The sequence below is a fragment of the Pristiophorus japonicus genome, chromosome 31, assembly GCF_044704955.1.
Source record: "Pristiophorus japonicus isolate sPriJap1 chromosome 31, sPriJap1.hap1, whole genome shotgun sequence".
Taxonomy (NCBI): domain Eukaryota; kingdom Metazoa; phylum Chordata; class Chondrichthyes; family Pristiophoridae; genus Pristiophorus; species Pristiophorus japonicus.
In genome coordinates this window covers 6732096-6739999 of record NC_092007.1, presented here as the reverse complement: position 1 = coordinate 6739999, position 7904 = coordinate 6732096, and the positions used below count along the sequence as shown (strand labels likewise).

Below are 7904 nucleotides of genomic sequence, written 5' to 3'. Positions count from 1 at the left end.
AAGGGATCAATGGGTATGGAGAGAGGCAGAAGTGGGATACTGAAGTTGCATGATCAGTCATGATCATATTGAATGGTGGTGCAGGCTCGAAGGGCTGAATGGCCTACTCCTGCACCTATTTTCTATGTTTCTAACACAGCATCTTATTGCAATTCTAACAATTTGCTTCTAATACTCTAGTTTCTTAAAGTTATTAATTCTTGTTTGCTTCCTACTTGGTTCATCTTCATGCTTAACAGCCTTTTAGCTTCCAGGAAGTTAGGATGGAGGCCGTCCCTCCTAAACAACTTACCTTGTCCGGCAAACGCCTCCCACTTATCGATGAAGTGAAGCTTCTTCTTTTTGCAGAGGTCCCGAAGCCAGATGTTGAATCCCACGATTGGGCTATTCCTCTCCATCGATCTGGACATGATGGGAATAGCCCAGAGACGACGACCCTCGCACCCCTCTGCTGAAGGACATCAATGAGGCTTTTGTAGGAATCCTGTAAATCAAATGGTCTTCGATCCATAATATCAATCGTTCCAATATGAAAGCGTACAGTATCTTTACACTTACCTTTCATCAGTTTATCACCAACCCAGAGATCAGCTACCTTGGCCCCTGGAAAACAAAAAACTGCTCTCGACAGAGCCTGACCTGTACACAAGGTGCTGTCTGTGTGCCTGATGATGGAGTCCCCTGTGAGGATTGCCATTGCCTCTTGCTATTCCTTGGATGTTCAACCGATGTTCTCTTGGACTTTGCAGCTTTCCGCTTACCTTTTCCAAGATGTTGATATGAGCAATGAGGTTCTGTGTCACTGGTAATGACCTCATTGCCTGTCGTGTTATCCAAAACACAAAGCAGAGCATATCTACTGGAAGTAATAAGAGAATCCAAAGCAGTAAGAAATCTGGTGCTATCAATATTTGACAACAAAGACTCACTTTTCGTCTCAGACAGGAAGTCGTCAATTGCTCAATCTTCTCCTTTTGGGGAAACAATCTTAAGCTGTAGAGACAAAACCTGGACACATTTACTGCAAGTGAAGGTCCCACAATGTTTCACTTTGACACCATGGCTCTGTAATGATACCTTAAGGGTGTACATGGTGCACAACTCACGCTGGCGTCGTCCTCCTTTCCTTTGGGACCTGGACTTTGCCATAGAAACATAGAAAATAGGAGCAGTAGTAGGCCATTCGGCCCTTCGAATCTGCACCGCCATTCAATATGATTATGGCTGATCTTCTATCTCAACACCATATTCCTGCTTTTTTCCAAGATCCCTTGATGTCTTTTTTGTCCAGAAATCAGTCTATCTCCATCTTAAATAAATTCAGTGACTTGGTCTCCACAGGGTTCTGTGGTAGAGAAGTCCACAGGTTCACCACCCTCCGAGTGAAGAAATTTATCCTCATCTAAATTTCCTATCCCGTATTCTGAGACTGTGACCCCTTGTTCTAGACTTCCCAGCCTGGGGAAACATCCTCCCCACATCCAGTCTATCCAACCCCGTCAGAATTTGATACGTTTCAATGAGAGCCCCTCTCATTCTTCTAAACTCTAGTGAATACAGGCCTAGTCGACCCAATCTCTCCTCATACGACATTCTGGGAATCAGTCTGGTGAATCTTCACTGCACTCCCTCTATGGCAAGTATATCCTTTCTTAGGTAAGGAGACCAAAACTGTATACAATACTCCAGGTGTGGTCTCACCAAGGCCCTGTATAACTGTAGTAAGACATCCTTGCTTCTGTACTCAAATCCTCTTGCAATGAAGGCCAACATACCATTTGCCTTCCGAAATGCTTGCTGCACCTGCATGTTTGCTTTCAATGACTGGTGTACAAGGACAACCAGGTCCCAATGTAAATTCCTGGATTCTTTTACCTCAATCTGGTTCAGTAAAATTACTGAGTCGAATACCTCTTGTGCTTTGAACAAAGCAGTCTTTATTACCGGCCAGTAAGACCTATCAGACAGAAGATATACTTTCTGGATAGAGCGTACACACTCCCTACGGATAGGTGAAGTTACATCGTAAAGCGTTAACAGTTATACAGTTTTGAAATCAGATAACAAAATACAAATGGATTGACAGTCTAACTCAGCCACTCATTAGTCAATCTATATGAGATGTTTTTCTTGAAAGCTCAAGCATTGCCTCTAAATGTTCCAATCTAGTGGTGTGACTATTAGCTGAGACCTTGCAATTTCATGTTACAATTAGATATTATTGGCAGGATTAGTGACTTGAAACCTTGAGACAGACTGTTAGCTATGCTGATGTTGCACTATTTGCAATCTGACATTCTCCCAGCTATTCTTCCATGGCTTATACATTTTCATATATCCTGTTTACTTTACTGTCCTTAATTCCATATATTCCGTTCAGATATCCACATCCCTCCTTTTATCATTCTATGATAACATTTAGGATCATTCTAGGAGTATTGCATTGTTGAGTAGTTCTCTAGTTTGTTGGATCATAACCCGGGAACCCTTGACCACAAGAGGGTCTGCTAACCTTGTCATCATTACTTTACAGCAGAGGTTAAGGCAACCAACAATCAAACAGCAGGTAATTATTATTAGATAGGATCTCCAAGATCCACCCAGAAACCAATCAAACCTGCTAAGTTCCTTTGCTGGTGTGGATAACTTCTTCACCTCCCTCCTAATGTGATCGGCAAGGTGGGTTATGTTTTCTGAACTATCAGGAATGTAAGTGCAACATTCAGATCCTATCAGGGCACACGTTCCCCCTTTCTCAGCTAACAGGTAATCAAGGGCCATTCGGTTTTGTAATGCTACGGTCCTTATCGCTACCTTTTCAGCTGTGATGCCCTCCAGAGCCTCAGCAGTGCGGTTAGCTACCTGTTCCAATATCGTTTCTTTGAATCCATCTAACAGTCTCAGTTAGGGTCAGTGGAACGGTGCGCAAAGGAATTCCCCCTTTGGAATGTATAGGGATATGTGAACACACCCAGCATCTAGTGAAGTGCCCTTTTTCCGCATAAACGTAAGACATATACAAAAAGGTGTTTACATGGAGCTCTCGCCTTTGTCTTCCTTCCCGTGCGCCAAAACTGTCAAATATCAACACTATTATGCAGACAGTGGCATACAGAGACAGTCTCATCTTACAAATAGTCCAATTATTTAGCTGATAAAAAGAGTTCTGTTTTCCCGTTTCCCTTCTTCAGGTCTCCGTCAATGTATTTGGCTGTCTTACGGGTAAAAGTTCAAACTGATCCTCCTTCAACTGCCTTGTTCAGCTATGGGGAAGAGGAGATCTGGAACAGAAACAGGAATTAGACTAACCAGCAAAATTTGTTTAAATGGTGATGAGCTTGCAGTGGTGCAGGTGAACCCAGGCACTTTTCCCCTCAACCTTGGCTGCAGTGGGGGTAGTGAGTGACACCTAAAAAGGCCCCTCCTATTGTGGCTCTAATCCCTTCCGAATCCATACTTCCCTGGTGCCACGAGGGACAATTCGGATAAAACTGGGAGGTCGAGGTGAGCATCTTGAACCTGGTTGTGAACTAGTCGCAGAGCCTGAGTCAGAGAAAGAACATAGGTGGTCATCAGTCGAGCTGAGATCTCATATCTAGGAACAATTTCCCTCATTAACAGCTTAACAACAGTTTGAGTCTTATTGTCCAGGTTAGGCTTCAATCCATCTGCTAAACACATCTACTATTACTAACACATATTTGTAACACTGAACTTTTTGCAACTCAATGTAGTCCAACTGAAATGTCTCAAAGGGACCTTCGGGTAGGGGCATTTTACCCCAATCACAGGGGACTCCCTTCCCTGGATTATGTTGCTGGCCAACCAGGCAACGACTACTGATGTTCTGGGTGAGCGCCTGGAGTCTAGGGTGCCACCAAATAGCCAAAAGCGTATCACTTGTTGCCCTTGCTCCACAATGAGTAGCAAAATGCAGACATTCTATAACCCATGAGGCCAACTCGTCAGACATGCAAGCCTGTTCCGCGGGAGTGGTCCAGAGTTTAGAAACATTGTCATAAGTACATGCATAATATTTCCACAACAGTTTATCTTTTTCAGGAGCGTCCTCCTGTGCTTTTATAACATCTTGGATGGTTGGCATTGGTTTTTCCGAGGCTAACTTATCCTTCGCAGGATTTTTAGTCTGACTCATAATTTTGGGCACTACCATCTGTTGGTCACGAGAGGCCTGTTTGGCCTCTTGGTCAGGACAACGATTCCCTACATCAACCAGAGAATTTCCGGTAGTATGGGCGGTACATTTGACAATGGCAATGTGTTTGGGGAACATGAGGGCTTGCAACAAATCAGATACTAACTGTTTGAGATATCTCATTCCCCTGTGAGGTTAGGAATCCTCTATTTTTCCATAATTGTCCGAAATCATGGACCACCCCAAAGGCATACCCAGAGTTGGTATAGATATTAACCTTGAGGTCTTTAGCCAGGATACAGGCTCTGGTAAGGGCGAATAGTTCAGCTTGTTGGGCAGAATAAGCGGTCTCAAAGCGGCAGATTCCAAGACCTGATTCTCCTGGTTTACTATGGCGTATCCTGAGATTCGTGTATCTTCTGGATTAATAGAAGTACTTCCGTCAACATACATAAACAATCATGACTGGGTTCTTCCTCATCTTGGGGTGGCTCAGTAAGAATACAGTCTGGATCTTCCATCAACTAAATCTTTCCTGACTGATGTGGCCTCTTAAATTAAAGATAAGCAATCATGACTGGGTTCTTCCTCATCTTGGGGTGGCTCAGTAAGAAAACAGGCCGGATTAATTGCAGTACAGTGCCAAAAGGTCAGTTTAGGATTGCCTGTGATTTCAGTGGGTTCTGTCGGATTGCCCTGCACTGGGATCTCAATCGGATCAATGGGAGTATAACCCACTTGGGAGGGGTTCTCTGCCCACACACGAGGATCCACATAGTCAGGTATGCCGGAGTCAGTATGATGCTGTAGAGTCCTTAAGACCTTCTCGGGGTCCCCATGAAATTGGACTGTTCGGCCATGTTTTACGATTTGCACATCCCGGCTGGTAGGGTCAGCCTCATCTATGGCCTTGCGTACCATAACTCTCAAATCTTTAGCATGGTGAGGGGCTAATACTTCACGAGCAATATGCGGTGCTATTGTTAGGGGCTGTTTCCACAGATTCTTATCCACTTCCACAAAATCTGCCTCTCTTTCCAGTTCAGTCACTCTAGCCCTTAATAGAATTCCCTTCACTTCCCCTTCATGATCCTGATAAAAGTTCTGCAGGTCCTGATTCTTTCCACTGGGATTGTATGCTAGGGTCACGTGATAGGGTGCCTGCGGCAGGTCCAGAGACCACCACTGAGGGGTTCTAGTGGTATAATACTGCCGCTTAAGGGTTTCCTGTTTTACAATAATCTCCATACTCCAAATGCAACTGGAATTTGCAAAGGAGGTCTCTAGCCATCAAGTTACAGTCCAGATTGGTTGTGATAACAACTCGATGTTCCACCGATTCTTCCTGGTAACCCATTTTAACCGGTTCTGACACTGGGAATGTCGAGATTTGTCCCAGGAATCCTGAAAGTTCCTGTGTTTCAGTAGAGGCAGGAAGTTTAAGCTTTGATTGTACAGAAGACATGAAGGCTCCCGTATCTATCAAAAAGGGTTGCCACTCATTCAGAAAGGGTTCGTCGTCCGGGGAGGATCCCTGCACAATCAAGCTGCGTAGTCAATCGGGGGACAATTGACCAAAGGGGTTGTTCTGGGAGAAGTTAGTGTAAGATCCTCCTCTCCCCCCTTGCCCCCCCCTTCTCTTCCTCCTCTTCCTTTTCCATGCTGATGGTAGGGGCAATTTTTATTCCAATGTCCTTCCTGCCCACAATTAAAACAGTCAATTCCTCTTACCCAGTCCCGGCCTCTTCCCATACCATGCCGGGGACAATAGGGAGGTTTATTAGCAGGGCTCGGGCCATTTGGTTGTTTAGTATAACCGTATCCTTGCTTATCCATCCAATCCTGTATGCAACACTGCGGTTCTATTGATCCTTCTTCCCGAGATGGCTCTTCCTTTCTAGTCACGTATTCAGTCTTGACCCGGGTTGGGGGCGCACCTCCCCTCTCCCCTTTCTTTTCCTGCCAATAATATCTAACTGTCCTCTCCATCTGTCTGGATAGCATGAGCAATCAAATAGTTGTTTGAAGATCACAGACATCTATAGAGAGGTGGTCTACAGCTTGTTGTGCATCAGGGTTTGGCATTGGTCTGACAGGGAATTGATGTCGGGACTTTGGGATCTTGGAAATCATTTCTAGGCCGGAGGATGTTTCAGGGCTGTCTGACTGCTTGACAATTCTGCGTCTCGATCGGCGGGGGTGTTTGCTATGTCTTTCACAACTTGGACTGGTAGATTGACTAGAAAATTTACGGGACTGTTTGTGATGTCGAGATATAGTTCTGCCCTTTCGAGTGTGAGATCTGGTCCTTTCGGCTATATTGCTTGTAAACTGGGGATCTGAATCGCTATCAGAGGATGAGGAGTCAGTTCGGGTTTGTTGCTTTAGTGGTATGGGGTTATTTTTAACTCCTCTTTTTACCGGAGTGTTAGGTGGAGGGTGTTGGGAAGAGGACTGGAGCAAGAGGCCAGGGGGTGCGGGAGGCGCCGTTGGGCGCTGAGTCAGTGGCCACTAATCAATTTCATCATCAGCCTCGGCTAACACAATGCCAGCCATTTTAACTCGTAGTTGATCAATACCTTTCTCAGAGGTCCCAGAGGATCTCTTAGCAAGTTTCTCATGTGCACATTCTTTCTTTAAGACGTCTACAGTTTTAACATGTGTTCCCTCTGTCAATGAAAGTCCTAATTTAATAGCATTTGTTTGCCAACTTGACAGAAGTGATGCATCTTTTAATTTCTGACAATAATGTCGCCAGGTTGCAATTAAATTTTTATCCCCTTTTCCTCGTCCCCTTCTCCAAATTAATCCCGGATGCTTTTTTCTTTCTACCTCTACGCTTCTAGTGCCACCTAGAGGCCACTGGTCATCCCCTAATAATTTATTCAGGGCTCCTGATAATTTTCTAAAGTCTTCAGCTCTTTCAGGGAATTCCTCACATAACTTTTGTAGCGGACTATCCGCATCCGTGGTTTTATCTAACTGATTACCCATTTTCACGCTGCTCCTCGTATTACTGTGTCGCTACGCGATCGTGTCGTCGTGCAATTTAAACAAACTTAAAAATAGACACAGACTTTACAGAAACTAACACTGACTTTAACTAACTCCAAATAACCAAACTTTACTAATGCTAACACTTACCCACGTCGCCACGTGGTTCGCGTCGCCGCGCGATACTTAAAACTTCCACGTCGCCTCGCAGTTCACGTCGCCGCGCAATCCGCGTTGCCTCGCAGTTCACGTCGCCGCGCAATCCGCGTCGACCCGTGGCTCGCGTTGCCGCGCGAGTTAAGATACTTAAAACTTTAAAAGATAAACAAGGACTTCTAACACTTACCTGCGTCGCCGCGCGGTTCGCGTCGCTGCGCGATTTCAATACAAGATAGACAAAGACTTCTAACACTTACCCGCGTCGCCGCGCGATTTAGGATACTTAAAACTTTACTTAAAACTCTAAACACTTAAGACTTAAAAAGACTTACTGACATTAGCACTGACTTTCGCGATTCGCGTTGCTGCGCCTCTGCGTCATTACGCGTCGGCGTCACCGCGCGTTTACGTACTGCGCGTCTATGTCACTGCGCGTTCGCTTTCCTGCGCGTTCGCTTCCCTGCGCGTTCGCTTCGGCCCTTCTCCTCTCGGCCGCACGCTCGCACCGCTGCGCGTCTCGCGTTGTTTGTGCGTCTGCGCCGCTGCGCGTTCGCGTCGGCCCTACCTTCCGAGTTGCTGCGGGGTTTTTTAAAAA

At 45.4% G+C, this 7904-nt stretch overlaps 1 long non-coding RNA gene across 1 annotated transcript in view; it reads right to left on the bottom strand.

Moving 5' to 3' along the window:
- Positions 1 to 1880: 1880 nt before the first annotated feature.
- Positions 1881 to 7904, bottom strand: part of LOC139240378 (uncharacterized) — a 64548-nt gene continuing 58524 nt past the window's right edge. The window contains exon 4 of the long non-coding RNA XR_011588714.1: positions 1881 to 3281. This is a non-coding gene — a long non-coding RNA (uncharacterized lncRNA). The remainder of the gene's footprint in view (positions 3282 to 7904) is intronic.